The sequence below is a fragment of the Liolophura sinensis genome, chromosome 13 (assembly GCF_032854445.1).
Source record: "Liolophura sinensis isolate JHLJ2023 chromosome 13, CUHK_Ljap_v2, whole genome shotgun sequence".
NCBI classification, from domain to species: domain Eukaryota; kingdom Metazoa; phylum Mollusca; class Polyplacophora; order Chitonida; family Chitonidae; genus Liolophura; species Liolophura sinensis.
This window is the reverse complement of record NC_088307.1, coordinates 3414836-3433795: the sequence shown is the minus strand read 5'-3', so window position 1 is coordinate 3433795 and position 18960 is coordinate 3414836.

Here is an 18960-nt window from a genome sequence, read left to right as displayed (position 1 = left end):
CATGTCTTCACGCCTTACTCTTGCATAAAATCAAGCTATACAACGTATTACATATTTTGAGAATATTTCTCTACCTATCCATGTATCAATTATGAAAATACGCCAAAGAAAGTAAAAATCCAAACCGGAGTTTTTTGCTGTCACTTTAATAATAATAATTACCTTTCATGAATTATCAGCCTCGACTGTGCACGTGTTAGGTTCAAAATCGGTAATAAAGTTCTTAAAATTTATAAAGAAAGTTGCATGAATAACACAAGGCTTACAGTTTACGTCTGATGTCGTTACAACTCCAGCAAGTGAAAGAATGTCGTAAAATTATACGATGACCCTACGGTAGGCTGAGGATGACGGCGTGTTTGATGGAGGACGAATGATACACGGACCATCTGACCCACAATGGGTGTTATAGGATTGAAGATATCTGATGTATGGTGCTTACGCGTTAGGCCTAAAATAATTACCTAGTGCCAAGTGAGGCAGCAAGAGGTGCCATTTTCAAGGTCTTTGATATGATCTGACCCGGGTTTAATCCGGGTCTCCCGACTTCGTGGTGGAGGCTCTAACCAATGGGCCACCGATCTGGTCTAAATTTTAGTAGACAATGCACAGTTGACGAGAGATGTTCGAACTCGTGCTTAATTACTGGACACCTCCCGCCACCTCTCGATAACTGTCAGGGTCACATTTAGTATGCGTTTCAACACATTAATCATGAAATAGATTAAAACTTCATTATATCAGTATCAAGCAATTGAATTTTTGTTGTTTGAAAGAGGGCATATACAGAGTTTATCATTTATTTCTAGTGATTGTATTATCATTTATTTCTAGTGATTGTATTATCATTTATATCTAGTGATTGTATTATCATTTATTTCTAGTGATTGTATTATCATTTATTTCACAAATTCCCAATAGGTGCATACGGAAATGCTAGACGAGGTGTATAGATGTGGTCTAAATAAATACTTCTGCGTCCTTTCTGTCATAAATTTGCACTTTTATCCCCCAGTGCGCCACAACATTAAACATCCAGTACAGAAAGGTTAGAATTGATATCATACCAATCCAAGATGATTTCAAATTCACACCGACCTCTAAATGTCCCTAGAGTTATTAAATATAGAAAATGACCTTATAAATTTCAAATCATGTTTGAACCAAGCTTGTTACGTGCCGTGTTTGTATACACACAAACTGACATTCATCCAAACTACCCTTATAACAACTATTGTGATGTGACACCCGGGATGCCAGACATGACATCTGGGCTGGGATCGCGTCAGGCTGTCTTAATACGGTCCCGCTATCCCATATCACTGTGGGGAATTCTTGTCAGCACTCAATCAGTGACTCAATATGTTTGATTTATTGGAGTTGCATTTCAGAGAAGCGCAATAAATTCTTCTATAAAAGCGAAGACTGGGCATGAGCGACATGTTTCATGAGCATAGCCTACAAATATCTTGCTGGTCTTAATGCATGGAAATATCAAGATATTTTTTATTCAAAGGTTTTAATGATTAAAAGTCTCATGGAAATTATGTGAAGTCTATTGATTCATGTAACACCTCGGTTAATTACCATTTGTACAAGCGACATAAACGCATTAATTCAGCTCAGATTTACAACGACATGAATAATAATTCAATAAACTGTGAACAAAATGTTTTTTTCTGTTTAGTTTTTCTTTCCACTTTGAAGTTACAGCACAACTCTTTTGGTGAGTTCAGCCTATCAAATTAATAGTGCTATTTCCTTTTCCCTCTCCTTTCTGTTCGCTTTTCAGTAGGCGGAGATTACGGTAAAACTTCTGGTTGTCGGAAAGAAAGGGCTGACCAATTTTAATGAGTAGTGCTTGTAAAATCCTGCAATGGGTTGTTGGATGACCTAAACACCTGGTATTAGTGTCTGTGTGGATATGTTTAAGTTCTGTCTCCTATGGTTTAAGAGCCAGGAACAAAGAAGATATCCTACTGCATGAGATGGTATGAGATTAGCGCCCCAACGGGATTTGAAGGTCCGTTTTAATCCTCTTTAAAATGGTCAGTAGGTCGTTTAAAAATCAGAACAGAGAACAAGTTCGACAGAAATCATGGCCGTAGTTTTTCACCTCGTTATGGCTTGCCATGTCATTGTGTAGACACCCGTGGACGCTGAGGGGGACTCATACATTGTGGCGCGGAAACGAGAGGTGAAGCTGGGTAGACCACCCTCATGCGCTCTGACAGGGTGTCATGCTGAGTCCACTACTATTTAACCAAACAGAGCTCCGTTTCTCTGCACTTTCACAATTTCTTGGCTTTCTGATCACATCTTGGACTCGACCGCAATCATGGTAGAACTGTTGGATTTGTCCGATGCAAGCCTGTCTCAGACTGATCCCTCTGAGAGTACATACAGTTTCAGAACGAGCACCCCTCGTAGAGATGTTACGGAGCCACCGTTTAAGGAGCGTCCGAATGTTTCTGGTGTTTCAATCAGACTGTCCAGCTCTCCACCACCATTGCCCAAAACACCAAAGCCACAAACGGCTGTCACCAAGTCTACCGCGGAAGACAGTGGATTCTGTGTGGCTGATAAAAATTTGCGAAAGATCAGGTAAATTATTGAAGAAAAAAGGACTATGTCGGAAGTTTTTACAGTGAATATACAATGTCATTTTTCAGTGTGTGGCTGAGCGCTGAATTTCCCATAATATAATTTGTTAAACTTGTAAACTTTGGTCACTGACTCACTGTATTTACCACATTACTTATTTTATTTGTGCTTTACACAAAAGTCAATAAAATTTAACTTTCATGACAGCTATTGATGAATGTGACACTGGTATTTCGTCAAGCAAATTTACCAGTGCACATTACGCCTATGTAACACAAATGAAAATCTAGTGATTCTAATCCTCTGCTTTAATTTGTTTTCAGTTCCGCTAGAGAGTTGCTGAGGTGCTGGACTCACGAGATTAACGGGCCTAAAACGCCAATCACCAAAAGTGCTGTGTTACTGAAGAGACGCCATAGTGAAATCCTCCGCCGCTGTTTCACTACCTCAATCAAAGCGGATCAAAGGTCATTGAATATAGTTTCCGAAAACGATCTGACAAATCTGCATCAGTGCACCAGAACCTGTTCACCCACTAGTCAGAATTCTTCCGAGATGTCGCGACAAACTTTCTTTCGAAACAGTCCTACCAGGAAAGCCAGAAGATCTCGATTGACTTCGTTAAGAAACGTCGTTAGGAAAACGACGTCTGATTCAAGCGTCAAAGAAAACACATCAAATCAGTTGCGCCTAGAATAGAGAGAAATATTTACAAATTCCTAAAGCCCTAGAGTTTTCGGGATGGAACTTTAATTGTAAGATATCATTCTTATCTTTTGTTTAACAGAGATGCTCTGGAGACCATTATACTGCCAGGAACATCGAATTTACCACACCAGAGAGTGGTTTATGTTAAACATATGTGTACAGGGTAATCCTATGACAGCTGCTGGCTTTTCTCTAACAACATTTCACAAACAAAGTGCTAATATACCTCTATGCTATATTGATTGACCTGTAACTGAATAGACACCAATTCTTGTCAAATTATTTTTGTTTGTGTATATAATAATAAAACTGTTATTAAAGTAGAGAAATTCAATGCTTGGTCGTTTTTATTTTTTTTTTTTTTGGTAATGCTATCTACCTCTTTATATCTTCCTGTGTTGGAGATCTGATATTGATTCTTATCTTCAATGCAAATGAAATCATACTCTATTAATAAAAGCGAAAAACGCTTATCCTGTGGTGTATTGTTGGCAGATTTGTGCCAAATGCATGTATTAAAACCGGTTTGGGAAGTCATTTCCAGACAAAACCATTATAATATATGTTGTGAAAAATGCACTGAAAAGAAGGAAAACGAAAGGATAGTTTTCGGAGGGGGGGGGGGGTGCCTTCATGGGTAAAAACAGACGTGTATCATGCGATTTGTGAAAATATTACACAACTTTTTTGACATGACTTTTCCGATCATTCGTCTCACCGTGTTCCAAAAGCATAAATCACCATTTTCTTCAAGTTCACTTATGTTATTCTCCTCAATTTTCTTCATCAGCGTCTGATCTAAATTACTGTTGTTAAACTTTTTCAGACGGCCATGCTGTACTAAATGTGATAAAACATACTTGCCTAACATTTACCTTTGTTTATGAAAGAGTTCGAACCCGAAACTCTCGTTTTGGAACTCTTGAGTATTGTGATATATCAGTGAGGCAGCGCTGTAAAATATAGCAAAAGAAAAGACAAATCTGGTGTATTGTCATAAGGTCGTCATGTGAATGAAACAACGCTAAAAATGAAACAAATGTCGATATGCAAACGCGTACCCAAAATGCACCGCACAATCAAGAAAATAGGGAGAACACCGTAACCAACAACAACAAAACCAATACAGCTGTTCGCCTCAATGAAAGGGTGTTAAACACAAGGAAAACAAACAAAGAATCGGTTAGTTTTATTTAGCAAACAGCGAGTTCTCACCTTCTCATCTAAACAGGAAAGCATCAACGTGATTCCTAGACTGTTTCCTCCGGGTACTGTACACAATGCGTGTTCAAATTTAGCAATTTGAACACGCATTGTGTACAGTACCCAGTACTTTTTATCAACAGTCGACTACATTTCCTCACGCGTAGCGCAGGTGAAATTGCCACTTTTGCACCAAAAGCCCTTTTTATTTCTTCACAAATAAAGCATGTGATCAAAGTGCTACCTTTGCACCAGCAATCCGTTTCATTCCTTACCAGTAGGTCGTTACATTTCTTCGCGTCTTCACATGCTTGCAGCGCGCGGGGTGAAATTGCTTCTTTGTACCAACAATCATTTTAATTTCTTCACAAATACAGCGTGTGTTCAAACGGATACCTCTGCACCAAGAGTCCACGCCATTTCACTTCCTCACTTGCACAGCGCGGTATAAATTTGCCACCTTATTTACCAACAGTCCTTTTATTCCTTCAAAAATACTCCATGTGTTCAAAACGCTACCTTGCACCAGCAGTCTATTTCGTTTCTTCACAAACACAGCGTGTGCAAATTGACACATTTGCACCAACAGTCCACTTAATTTCTTCCAATAAACAGGGTAGGCTCAAAATCCCACAACACTAGAAATGCTCATTCTCATCATTTCTGCGTGAGAACACGCATGAGACAGGAGTCGGGCTGTGTACAGGGGATTTTTCATTGAGCTCTTGACTTTTGTATGTATCCGATTCAGACTTCATGTTGAGTGCCGTTTTCCTCTTGCTCATGCATTTACATGTTCAATTTCATTCGGCATCCAAGGAATTTATTACACTGCACTCAAACATTCCCAGTAATAAAGTCCCGCAGAGCTCGGGACTGGATGGAACCGACAGCCCACCTGATCAGGTACGTTAGAAATCCCCTGCCTGAAAGCCGCAGTCAAACTAGAACGGGAGGAGGGGAAGGAGGTGTGTGTGTGTGTGGGGGGGGGGGGATACCCGACTTCACTTGTTCAGTCTTTCAGTCTTACTCCACGGACAATAGCGCCTTGGCTTGATCAACGTGATGAAGACAGCAAGAAATGATAAACTCCAAACAAACGAACAAACAAACATTCAAGTGACATTAATATAATAAAGGCCGCAGGTTCAAATCCAACTTTCGCTGTTTCGGCTGCAGCTTTACGTCAGGAGATTTGTGGGGTACCTGGCGAAGGTCAGTGATTCACCAAAGCCATTCCAGTTTCCTCCACACATAAACCTGGCCGTCATGCATCCATCAATCCATCAGTTATTAGTATTTAAAAAAACGGGTCTGCATTTTGTATTGCTATTTTGTATTCTGCCGTTTACTCCAGGTATTAACTGCTCCTCAATTTATTACAATTAAAAGTATTCAACCTATCGTACGTAAGTGTTACAAATATGCGTTTTCAATTTTATACACAATGTCAATAAATTGATCATGTTTGAACCAAGCTTGTTACGTGTCATGTTTGTATACACATCGTAAATTGGCATTAATTCAAACAACCGTTATAACATATGACCCGCCGGGACGCCAATTTTGACACCCGTGCTGGGCTCGCGTCACCCCGCCTTAACACGGTCCTCCTTCCTCTCCTACATCACTATAACAACGGAAATCTGCACCGCAGTAGAATTAATGTCTTGGCAACTAATCGGATTTTTATTCTCCTCTATACTTGTGGAAAAAGAACATGTATTGTTTCTGGGATTTTTTTGTGTCAGATAATGCCGCAATATACAATATATGTAAGATTTTCTCTGCTTTTTGCAACTTTTAAAACTTTGTTTTCTCTTCTATATTGGTATTTTACAAGGGTATAAATAGCTGTAAGAATATGAGAATAATGTGTGGCAATAAAACAACTTTAGTTACTAAGAAAACAAAAGGAGAAGTGGAATATTATATATGAGCATAATACTTATGATGTGTTTAACGAGATATTGGTCAAAAGTAGTGGAGACAGATTATAATTTCCATTCTGCTTATGTCCTGTTGGTAGGCGGAGAAAGTAGAATTCAGTAAAAATTAAATCCTTGGTAGCAGGAAAGAAAGGCCGTATTACTTTTAATGAGTAGTGCTTGTAAAATCCAACAAGGGGTTGTTAGATGACTTAAACACCCGGGATTAGTGTCTAGAGATCTGTTTTTTAGCACAGTGTAAGAAATGAGCGTGGTGGTGGGGGGGGGGGGGGGGGGAGGGAGGGTGCCTGCTGTGAGAGGGGGTGTAAGATTAATGGCCTGTTGTTCTGGGGGTACTTTTTAATCCTCTGATCAACAGTATGTTTGAATCTTAGGACAGAGGCAAAAATCGTCAGAAATCATTGTTAATAATGACAACTTTGTTAATCACCTCGTTAGGGCTGGCGTGTCATTGTGTAGACATCAATGGACGCCGAGGGTTTAACCTGAACACCTTGGCACAGGAATAGGGGTAAAGCTGGGTAGACCAGTGATGGGGCGTGACAGGGCGGCATGCTGGGTCCACTACTATTTAACCAAACAGAGTTCCATTTCTCCGTACTTTCACCATTTCTCGGCTTACTGATCACATCTTGGATTTGACCACAACCATGGTTGAGCTGTTAGATTTATCCGATGTGAGCCTATCTCACACTGATCCCTTTGAGGGTGATTTCAGAACGAGCACTCCAAGGAAAGGTGTTACAGAGCCATCGTTTGTAGGGTGCTGTGAGTCCTCTAGGGTTTTCATTAGTCCACCTGGCCCTCCACCACCAGTGCCCCAAAAACCTAAACCACAAACGGCTATCACCAAGTCAACCGTGGAAGACATAGAATTCTCTATGGCTGAAAAAAGTCTGCGAAAATTCAGGTAAATGAACATGTCGTGGTTGAACCTATTACACTTATAATCGCTAAAGTGAAGTCTGTAATATCTTTTCCAATTTTTAATTTTGAAGAAAAACGTTGAATCACAAATGATTTGTACTGTGGCTGTAAATAAATTTTATGCTTGTGCATTTATGTTTGTGTTTTGTGTTGGCTCAACTGATATGAAGGTCGAGCAGCACAGTCAGATCTGCTGAAGTAGCTGACAAACGTCAGCCATACTAGCGATAACCAATTCTGATTCACAGCAATGTTCAAGTGAAAAACATACTGTCTTCAATAGAGTTATTTATTTATTTGACTGCCGATTTGTGCCGATTTGCATAAAAGTTATGTGCACAAGTTACGTATACGTGTATCTGTAACACATTAAAGGTTTGGAAAAGAAGACGTTGGGCATTTGGTGTGGGGTCCTTTTTTACAATAAATTAATATACCAACAGAAATAATACAAAGAATGTCTGAAAACAATTTAAACCTATTTATTTCTTTCAGTTCTGCCAAACAGTTACTGGAATCTTGGTATAATGAGATGAGCGGATCTCAAAAACCAAACAGCACAAGTGCTGTGCTATTGAAGAGACGCCATAGTGAAATCCTCCGCCGCCGCTTCACTACCTCCATCAAAGATAGTCAAATGTCATTGGAAATAGTCCCAGAAAACGATCTGACAGATACGTCACAGTGTACACGACTACACTCAAACGCAAGTCTGAGTTGTTCCGAACAAGCCCGGAAGAGCTTCGTTCGGAACTGTCCTGTGAGAAAGGCCAGGAGATCTCGCGTGACTTCATCGAGAAGCGTCGTCATTGAACAGTCGTCTGCTCCAAGCGTCAGTGAAACAGCACCCGGTCTTTATCCTTCAGCATTCGGGAAAATGGACAGGTGTGGGAGGAGGGATTTACAAATTCCCAATTTTGTCGGAAAGAATTGTGACTGCAATATTTCTTTCATAGTGTTTGTCTGAAAAAATCTCTCTGCGGGCTGAGGAATTGGTATCAGTCATGGCTTCATGTCAAAATCCAAAGGTTTGGTCTGACCAAATCGTTCATCCGAGGACTGCATGTACGTTAGCTGCCATATTTCTGGACACTGAAAATGATGTAGGCTACAGGGTGTAAAAAAGGCAGGGCCCAACTCTGTCTGTCGCACTTTCGAGTTTTAATAATTTCAATCATGGGCGGTTTGTGGTTGTAGAGAAATAGCGATTTCAAATTGAGTCCATCTTTTTGAAACATCCTGTATAGGGCAAACGGGTATGGTTTGCCAAAAAGTGCTAATATACATTTATACTAAAGTAAAATAATTTTATGCTATCTTTATTTATTTATTTATTTATTTATTCATTGCCTGGTAATCATTTTAACTTGTGTATATAGTGAATATGACAAAATTCAAATAAATAAACGTTCATATAATACTGTATGAGAGTCAGACGCGTTACTTTCTTGTTTTAGTATGAGATCATGTGGAGCTAACGTTATCATTTTTGACCTTCTTATTCGTTATAGTATTCACTCAAGGGTTAAAGGCTCGAGAACGGCTCAAGGTAATTTTGCTCCTTCTGAGTTTTTGCTTCAGGAAAGACCCGAACACCTCTCAACGGGACATTTAGCAGCCTGGAAAATGGCGTATATCATAAGCACAAGTTTCATTTTACCATATAGGAAAATATTTTCGAAAGCAGTTAGCACAGGAGGGAGATTTGGTAAACAAGGTAATGTGTAGAAAAATCCATGATGATATACATTTTTTAAAAATTTCTAATTTCAAAAGTACATGTTGACTTGGTTTATTCTGATGATCATCTGATGTATACCTGAAACAGCCTGTAGGAGTATTTCATAAATACACCTGGTGAGAACAGGCAATGGCCCTTATAGGCCGGTGTAGTCACAATCTTCCACGTTATTGTATGTACTCGTAATAGTTATTGATATAATTTATTTACTTGGTTGGTGTTTTACGTCGTACTCGAGAATGTTTCACTTATGCAAGTTGGCTAGCATTGTGGTGAAAAGAAACCGGACAGAGCCCTGGGGAAACCAACGATCATCACAGGTTGCTCACAGACCTTCCCCGTAATGACCCAGGAGTCTCTCACCAATGCTGTCGCTGTGAGTTTAAGTCCAGCTCATGCTGGCTTCCTCTCCGGCCGTACGTGGGGAGGTCTGGCAGCAACCTGCGGATTGTCGTGGGTTTCCCCCGGGCTCTGCCTGGTTTCCACCCACCATAATGCTAGCCGCCGTCGTATAAGTGAAATGTTCTTGAGTACTGCGAAAAACACCAATCAAATAAATAAACAAATAAATAAGTAAATAAATAAATAAATCACAGACCTTCCCATGTACAGCCGGAGGGGAAGTCAGCCTGTGCTGGACTTAATACACAGTGACCGCATTAGTGTGAGGCTCCTGGTTGCTATTGATACACATACACGTACCTCCTGTGTAACGCAGAAGAATTTATATAGTACTGATAAGTAGTTCCTTTTTGAACATGTTGTTTCGAAAACCGACCGTGTTAAAACACAGAACGACATACAATTCTACGCAAACTTAGTTGGAGTGACTAAAGATGGAGTGACTAATGTTTACTTAGGGCCGGTTTTCAGATCTGGTCATTCTGAAAGCCTTCAGGCTGTTGACTCTTTCTTATTAGCATATAAGGAATATGTAACATATTCTGTCATAGTACAGGCTTTATTGAACATTCCTGACCATAAAATGCACTTAGATTTATTTTGTTGCAGATGTTGATATGTTTAATATAAACAAAAGGAAACTTTTCCTCTGAAAAGAAATATAAATGGACACCTAAATGATAACAACAACATATTTGAGGAAAACGGACAATAAATAAAGAACTTACATGAAATTTGAAGCCGAATTATGCGCATGTATCTATTGAAGAGGTGTCACATTAGAAGTTTTCTGTTTGGGCAAGTGTGGAGAAGTGTTGCTAAGGTCAAAACCATGACCGAAAGCATGACCGAAACAAGTTTAAATACTGCTTGTTCTGGTTAGAATAACTTGGGGACAATGGTAAACCCTTGTTTACATAAGTGATTAACGATCGATTTAAACCTGTTCAAGAATTTAAATGTCTTTAATTGAGGGCTAAATCTGTCATTGGATTTATATGGTGTACAGTCAAGCTCCAGTAGCTGCCATTTGACAGAATCGAATGTTCGACACCTTCACCCTGACTTCCCCACCCATCCCACTCCTCACCCCCACCCCGCAAAGAGCCCAGTAAAACGCCAAAGTATTAACCTCTGACACCGCTTAGTGGCTTAAATCCAAAGTGTCGGAACTGCGAAGTACTAATGCCAGTTTGAAATATAGCTATCCACAGATGTCAGCTTATACTTAATGCACACAGATCCATTCGTTTAAATGATGTTTGTGGACTACATTTGCCACCCTCTTTGCATCGTCTTCCCTTTTTAACCTTCCTGTCCCTTTTCTCTTCAAATCCACACCACTACACGTTTTCGTCACAATTCAGTGCTCATCATAGCGCTTATTACAACGAATACAATTTTCGGACTCAATCCTGTACTTTCCTCTTTATTAGTTTATTGCCACTAGTCTTTTTTCTTTTCTTTGTTTTGTCCAGTTTTCAGCAACTCCACTTTTTGGACACACTTCAACACTACTCACAATGGGCGGCGCCGGTCATACTGTTGAAAAATGTCACTTTATGGCACACGTTGCTTGCTTGCTGTTTTGGGGCCTTACACTACGACCAAGTTATTTAAATCGAACACGAGTGCCTTGAAAATCAAAAGATTTATCCATACAAAAGTCGACAGTAGATCTTCAACATGCTTTCTCGCAAAAAAAAAAAAAGAAAAATAAGATATTATGCGATTTAATTTTCATTCCGTCTTGGAGATGTTTTGACAAGAGGTATTGTTTCAGTTTTGACAATGTAAATTATCCTTACCCGGACAGCAATATACCGAAGGGTTCAGCATATGACATGTAAATACCTCGCCTTGTAGCATTTGTTAGTTCCTGTGTGTTGCGTGACAATTTCAATCAACGTCACATTTACTATTACTGCAAAAACTAATGTGTAAAGGTTATTCCATCAAACGCCTTCACTTTAAATCTCTTAAGTTTTACCCTGAGTATAATTATCTTGTAAATAAATATGGACAGAGCGTCCACTATCCCTTGTAACCTTTTTCATGATTGTATCTAATTCCGCCTAACTTGGAGCAAGGGGCTATATGATCATCGTGTTGAATTAGACCGCCTTGTAGGATATATGAACAGTTGCAATCAAAGCGAAACCGAAATACATATTTTGTTATCGACAACTTATATTTTGGCATGATACACGATTTGAATACTACTTTAACTCATTCGTCTAGAACACATCTTGCGCCTTTCCAACATCCCTGAAATAAGTTGATTTCTTCTCGTTGCCTCATTCTGTCCTAATTTGGCAGAATTTCTATACATCCTTAGTTCTTTGGTGGTTTGTGTTAAACGTCGTTTTGGAAATTGGCCTGACGATTATTGACCTGAAACGTCCATGTTGGTTGACAGCTGGTATACGAATGTCTCTTTGGACGCATAGATGCAATCTCGTGTTACCATGCATTATATATATATATATATATATATATATATATATATATATATATATATATATATATATATATATATATATATATATATAATGCAAATGGGATGTAAAAAGCAGAAAGCTAGCATGAACAGAAGACAGATATTGTTTCTTAGTTTCTTAGAGTTTTCAAACTACTCCCTAAATACGTGCTAACCAACACAGCTATGATCAAGGTCTTTACAACTCAAGTTTGCTGATTAGTATTTCATATAATTTTTTAATTAGATGCAAATTATCACAGACGACAGCAATATTTTTGCGGGCCTAAGCCAGGCTGTGCAGGGCTCAGTCTTATTACACTGAGTGCACTTTCATGCCTTTTGACCTTTCCAGACTCAGTGTTTACCAGTCACAGTGACACAGATATGTCTGATCAAGGTAAGCTCGCAGTTACTAAAGTCGAGATGTGGGATGAGTCATAACATCGACGAACAACAATGGGCTTACAAATCGCCTGGTGTTATAGGGACCGTCTGTAATTGCCCACCATATAAATTTCATAACCATGACATTAATGTCTTTCGCATTTGACCAAAACAATGATCACAAACTAGACCAAAGAAAACATGTCCTCTTTTAGCATGTGTGTGAGGTTTTCTTGACTGGGAAATATTAGAGTGACAAAACTAAACACGCAGATGACGATTATAAGCACAACGCGTATATCAACTGGTAGCTTGGAAGACATTCAGGTGTTAACACACATATATTATGGACATATGCACGCAGAGCTTTTAGGTAATTTGAACGGCAAGACGCTGTTGGCAAAAACCATCAAGTCACCGATGATTTCGGGATTTTCAGTTATTTGATCAAAGATAGTCAGAAATTCGGACGAGCCCTGTACACTTTTACATACCTGTATAATTGTATCATTTTGATTTAAATGTTTTGTGTACGTGACTATAAAGTCTATTTATTCCATTCTGGATTTTTACTTCCATTTCTTGTTTTTGTTTAGTATCTTAAATTGTTATTTGAACTCGTCCCCTATTACTGCTCAACGAGATGTCAGAACAGAGGAGTCTATATGACACGAGATTGTCCACAAATGTCCATGTTCAGTTTTATAGCAACCAACATGTCACTCTGCAACCGGCAATGTCTGGCGGATTTTGAAATTTAACTCAATGAAAAAAATTTACCACAAGCTTAGAGAATTTAACTCCTGCAAGTCTACCGGTTAAGTGCAGGAGGACGTAGTCATTTTAGTGTTACGAAATTCTTAATTGTATATGCATATAAAATAGAACTGCCTGTGATTGTATGTTAAATGTGATGACAACACAGGGTTTTGAGTAATTCTAGACGAGTTACTTCTAATAAATTGTAATTAACATCACTGCACTGAGTTTTTTTTACTTAATTCTGCCTAAGTCATGGTGCTAGGGGACGTGTAAGTTGTTGCTATTTAGGCATTGACATGAACAGTTAGAATAAAACCTCGACTGAAGTAAATTGACAAGGTGTCGCGTTTCACCGGTTGCCCTGGTCTTACTCTCTGTGCTGTACGTCTTTAATTATATTTAACCTCCCATATTAATATGAAATAGAAATTTCACTGAAATTGTCATTGAACTGCATGGATGATATGTTACTGGGACATTGACAATATTCCATCCATGCTCATTCTGGCCAGAACATATTACACTCAGGATACAGTTCTGGCTATGAAAATGAGAATGAAAGCATCCAAATTCAAAACGAAAACCACAGACGCTTCTATTTAAAACCATGCAGTTAAGAAAGCAAAAGGTGTTAAAATTCGAAAACCATGCTTTTTAAATTTTTTGAGTTTTTAATTAGTTTGGCATTTGCACCCACCATGTTATCTATATTAAGGAGTGAGTACAAATGAAGTTTTCAGTTGTATTTCGTTTAAAATTATCTGAACAAATTTTCATTCACCAATTTGATTAATTTTGTGTTCATGCACCCACACATCTGATTCATAAACGTTATAACTGGTATATGTTAAGAGTTCGGGGGAACAAGAATATCGCCGTTCAGTAGGTTTGATCAGTAGTTTGCGGTCAAAATGTCTGTCTTGGTTGGCAGTGTGGGGCCCACATGCTTTCTACAAAAGTACGGAACTTTCAAAATATTTCGAAAAGATGCTATAGCACGTGCAGATCTGTACAAGTAGGTTCTTTTTGTTACTTATAACGTATAGTGTTTAAAACTTTTCAGCATGACGGTCGCATAACACCAGAATGCAAAACGACACAGTTCGTGCAAGTAACTCATAGATTGGCGTTTCTTTGCTGAATGCGGAAAATCCCCACGCTTCCTGCGAACACAAAATGCTCCAAGGTTGGCTGAAGCAATGAATTTGCTTGTGTATTTCTGTCTCTCGCGCCTAATACCATTTTCCGTGTATGTGATGTACTTATTTCACTGATTAATGCCAGACTTTTTCAGTGCTAAAATAACGGTCAGTTTTATAGCTGGGTAAACGATCGACCTTTGGCAATTTAAAGATAGAGTCGGCGTACTGGCTTAAGACACGTGGTCGTCGGCTACCTTCTGTCATCAAGGTCCCACCACTGGTGCGAATAGCAAATTCGACAAATTCCCTGCCCAGTGCCGGGATTGAACCCAGATTCGTGTTCCTCAAAGATTGAAACACTAGCGTCTGTTGAAATCGTCCAGAGCCCGCTTACCCTGTTCCATGGCACAAGGCGATCCCAATGTGAATCACCTTATCACGCAAAATGATACTCTGTAAGACGATATCGTTTTTCTTTTATTTGTTAACTATTCAATGAATAGAGCATAACTAAGAAGGTCTATACTGTTGGTACTGTTACAGCTTCCAAAAACAAAGCCCTGATTCCATTGTTCTCGGGCCTTCAGTGGGGACCAAGAAACTGTCTAGGGTTCTCTCTCTTGTAGTTGTACATATATTCCTCTGCAAACCACTCCCCTTCCACCAATATGATTTGTATCACAAGTGGTGAAAATTTTGTCAGTGTAGCCTGACTTTCCAAGCCAGCCACTTAGGTATGTTATAAAACGATAAAATATTGGCTACACGAGAAGAATTCTAGTATTGCCTTTAACAGTCATGGGAAAAAAACATAAAAGATTTTTGACGATGAATTGCTATGTTGTATTTACACTTTATAAATTTATTTTGGAAGCGGCACGTGGCCGTGGGGTTAATGTGCTCAAATTTCTCTCTGTAGGATAATCACGAAGGACGTGGGCACAGATCCAGTGTCAGACAGGGAATTTACCCGATTCCACTCTACTTCCATATTTCTCATTGCCTTGTTGGCAATAAGTGATCGATCGTGTTCTCTTGTTTGAGCTTACTCTTTATGCTGTCGTTCATATCGCATTCATGCGTAAACCAGGATTCTAATTTGCATTGTTTCCATGTGGTTGTTTATTTAATGCGATGATAACACATACAGCATTTCGAGCAATTTCTTATTATCTAATAAATTAAGATTAACATCATTGCAACTTTTTATCTAATTCTACTTAAACTGTGGGGCTTGGGGGAGTGGGAGTGGTGAGGGTTATTAGATTGTTACTTTTTACACATATACATGGAAGGTTAGAAATTAAACATAGCTGAATCTCACTCATTACGTGTAAGCATTTGCCAACTACAACGCTGTCATCTCTGCTCTGGTTTATTCCCAAGGCTGTAGTCTTTTATTTTGTATACCTGCATAGAGTAGGATACTGTTGGTGGACTAAACGTCATCGAGGCCAGGTCTCTTCGTAGTGTATAGATGTAACTGTTTATTAAGTGTAATGACAACATAGGATATTGAGCAATTCCTAACTAGTGACGACGTCTAATAAATTGCAATTAATCACTGCATTTTTGAACCTAATTTTGCTGAAACCATGGGGAGGGGAGCCCCTGCTCTGGTTTACCATTAACTCGCCAAAGTTGTTGTTTTCGTACGGTCCTTCCTCCACCGATAAAATTGGCTATCATCGTGTAGGCAAAGAAAAATCTGCAGAATGGCGATGAAAACGAAAAAATAATTCAGTAAATGACTAGATTAATCCAGGTCAATGTTAGTAAGTTACATTTGTTTTACACTTCATATACTGCGCTTCTAGTACAACATCTCCGTCTGAACTACGACATATTTACAACACCGCCTCGGTGAAACACCATGCCGAAGACACTGGACGTTCCACAAGGGCTTTCAAAGCAGAAGGATCTGATTGAATAGGCATACCGTTCCTTGTCCAATCATTGGAACTTTGGTCCAAGCTGTCGAGTGAACTGTTCTCTAGCGTCACACCCCAATAGACAAGTATAGAACGGAAACACAGGCCGGAAGTAGCCTTCGTGATCATGATTCAGTGATAATCTTCACTTAACCCTTGGTGGATGCATCTTTACGTGTATAGCTCACATTGTTGTCTTGGATCTAAGTTCGGTGTGTAAATTGTATTTAATATCAATTTAATTCGTCATTTCTTATTTTCAAAACATGCTAATTATGTATTGAACATACATGACTATAATATCTGTTGTAAAGTTTGGGAATATCTGTCAAATACGCCAAATTTACAATATGCCAGACTGGTATTAGTCATTAGGCCTTCTATCTTGTTTAAAATGAAAGTAAGCATTCATGATGTAAATGAATAGGGCGTATAACACCAAATCAAATAATAGCTTTAAAATGTATAGTTGTACTGCCGAAAGCTACTTTGTCAAACTTCACTTTTACACAAACCCTGCTTCAGTGTCATATAAACCACAATGGGAACCTCAACCAACCTTGAGGTTATGTAAATATGCAAGCGTGACGTGACACGTGCTAAATGTTTGACAGACGATACGTTATGTAAAACAGCATGTTGAATGATGGTCAGAATTCCAATACGCATGCGTGACGGTGAAATCCAATGCATTTGCACCAAAACCCATATATATATATATGCTCATATGCAATACCTACATGCCAGAGATGTCACATTCTACTACAGGTTCCAGGCTTCATATGCGCATTAACGCAAACCACTGAGAAGACTAGCGGACTTATCTGAGCAAAGAGGGCATAAAGGGTGAGTATATGAGAAAATATGAGGTGCTTTATTATTATATTATATTATGTTAGGTGCTTTAATTGTTAGGACCGCAAGGGGTGTGTTCAAACCCGGCAATCGGTTGGGAGATTCCCAATTAGTGCTGTTCGAATCAGCGAAGTTCCTGTGGCCGTTTGTAGATAACTGCCCGCGAAGAGCACTCGTCTTACACTAGTATGGTGTCTACATCTGTACGTTGCACGGGGGAAAGTTCGTTAGGAACTTGCCAAAGGCTCGTGGTTTCCTTCAACCGTAAAAGGACCGTTACTTATTCACCGAGTAAGGCGTTACACAACAAACAGAAAAATAATTAAATAAATCAATCAATATAAATAATACATAACGCCAAAGGCACTGTTTACTTCTTACAAAATAAATTGGTTACAAACTAGCTTTAATACAGTGGCAAATACCCAACATTTTATGATTGAAAGAAAAAAAACACTTCGTATGTGTTTTTTCAGAATGCATGTTAAATCCATATATGTTTATTTTGATTGGTGTTTAAGGTAGTGTTGAAGAATTTTTCATTTATTATTAACAACGATCATGCTTAAGTGTGGAGGAAAGTGTTCTGGGAAATCAGTGCATCGTAGCTGATAAAACATTCTGACTTTAATCCACAGTGGAAACTGGGAGAGCTAAATTCGACCACGCGAACTCAGTGTTCAAGGGCTTGACAGTCACTCTCGATTTAAACATCTGAGCCAGCCATACTTTCTACATCCTTTCCAGTGTTAGCGTCTAACTGCAATGATTATGCAGGCTAAGTGCGTCATAAACAGACATACACCAAAAAGTGTGATGTTCTCAGAATGTGTGACCAACCAAAGAGTACATATGTGTATCTCGGGATCGTTTAATGAGAAATAGGAGTGGGGCGGGGGGAGGGGGGTCCTGGCCAAAGTGGTTAGCGCCCCAGCGCAGCGCAATGACTCAGGAGACTCTCACCAATGCAGCGGCTGTGAGTTCAAGTCTAACTCATGCTGGTTTCCCCCGGGCTTTGCCAGGTTTCCTCCCACAATAATGTTGGCAGAGGTGGTATAAGTGAAATATTCTTGAATAAGGCGTTTAACACCAATCAAATAAATCAATAAATTTTGTTAAAGGTAGAAAAGAGTTTTACAAGTTCCGCATTAAAGACGTAGGCCTACAAGATATTTACTTTTAAACATGCAAATATGATGAATATTTATTCATGATGCGCACGGAAGTGCCCGGTTGTTAGTTTTTCTGTCAATCAAGTAGACCCATATAAAAATATAAGTAATGTATCCTTTAATGTCATAGAGAAACCCTGGTAGATCCAGCGGGGACTCCACGGCACTTTGTCTGACAGATATGCCTGTTGTACCATATAATGCCTTAATGTCATAGAGAAACCCTGGTAGATCCAGCGGGGACTCCACGGCACTTTGTCTGACAGATATGCCTGTTGTACCATATAATGCCTTAATGTCATAGAGAAACCCTGGTAGATCCAGCGGGGACTCCACGGCACTTTGTCTGACAGATATGCCTGTTGTACCATATAATGCCTTAATGTCATAGAGAAACCCCGGTAGATCCAGCGGGGACTCCACGGCACTTTGTCTGACAGATATGCCTGTTGTACCATATAATGCCTTTAATGTCATAGAGGAACTCTGGTACATCCAGGGTGAAACCACGACACCTTATATGACGGATGTACCTGACGCACCATCTCATGCACTTAGTTCTACAGCCAAACTAGCGCGTTCTGGGTTTGAACCTGCCGCCCCCTTTTCTCAAGGACGTGCTGTCCAAAACATGACACAGTTTTATACATGCTCGTAGCAATGTGTACAACAACCATGCAGTGTACTGATGTACCGGA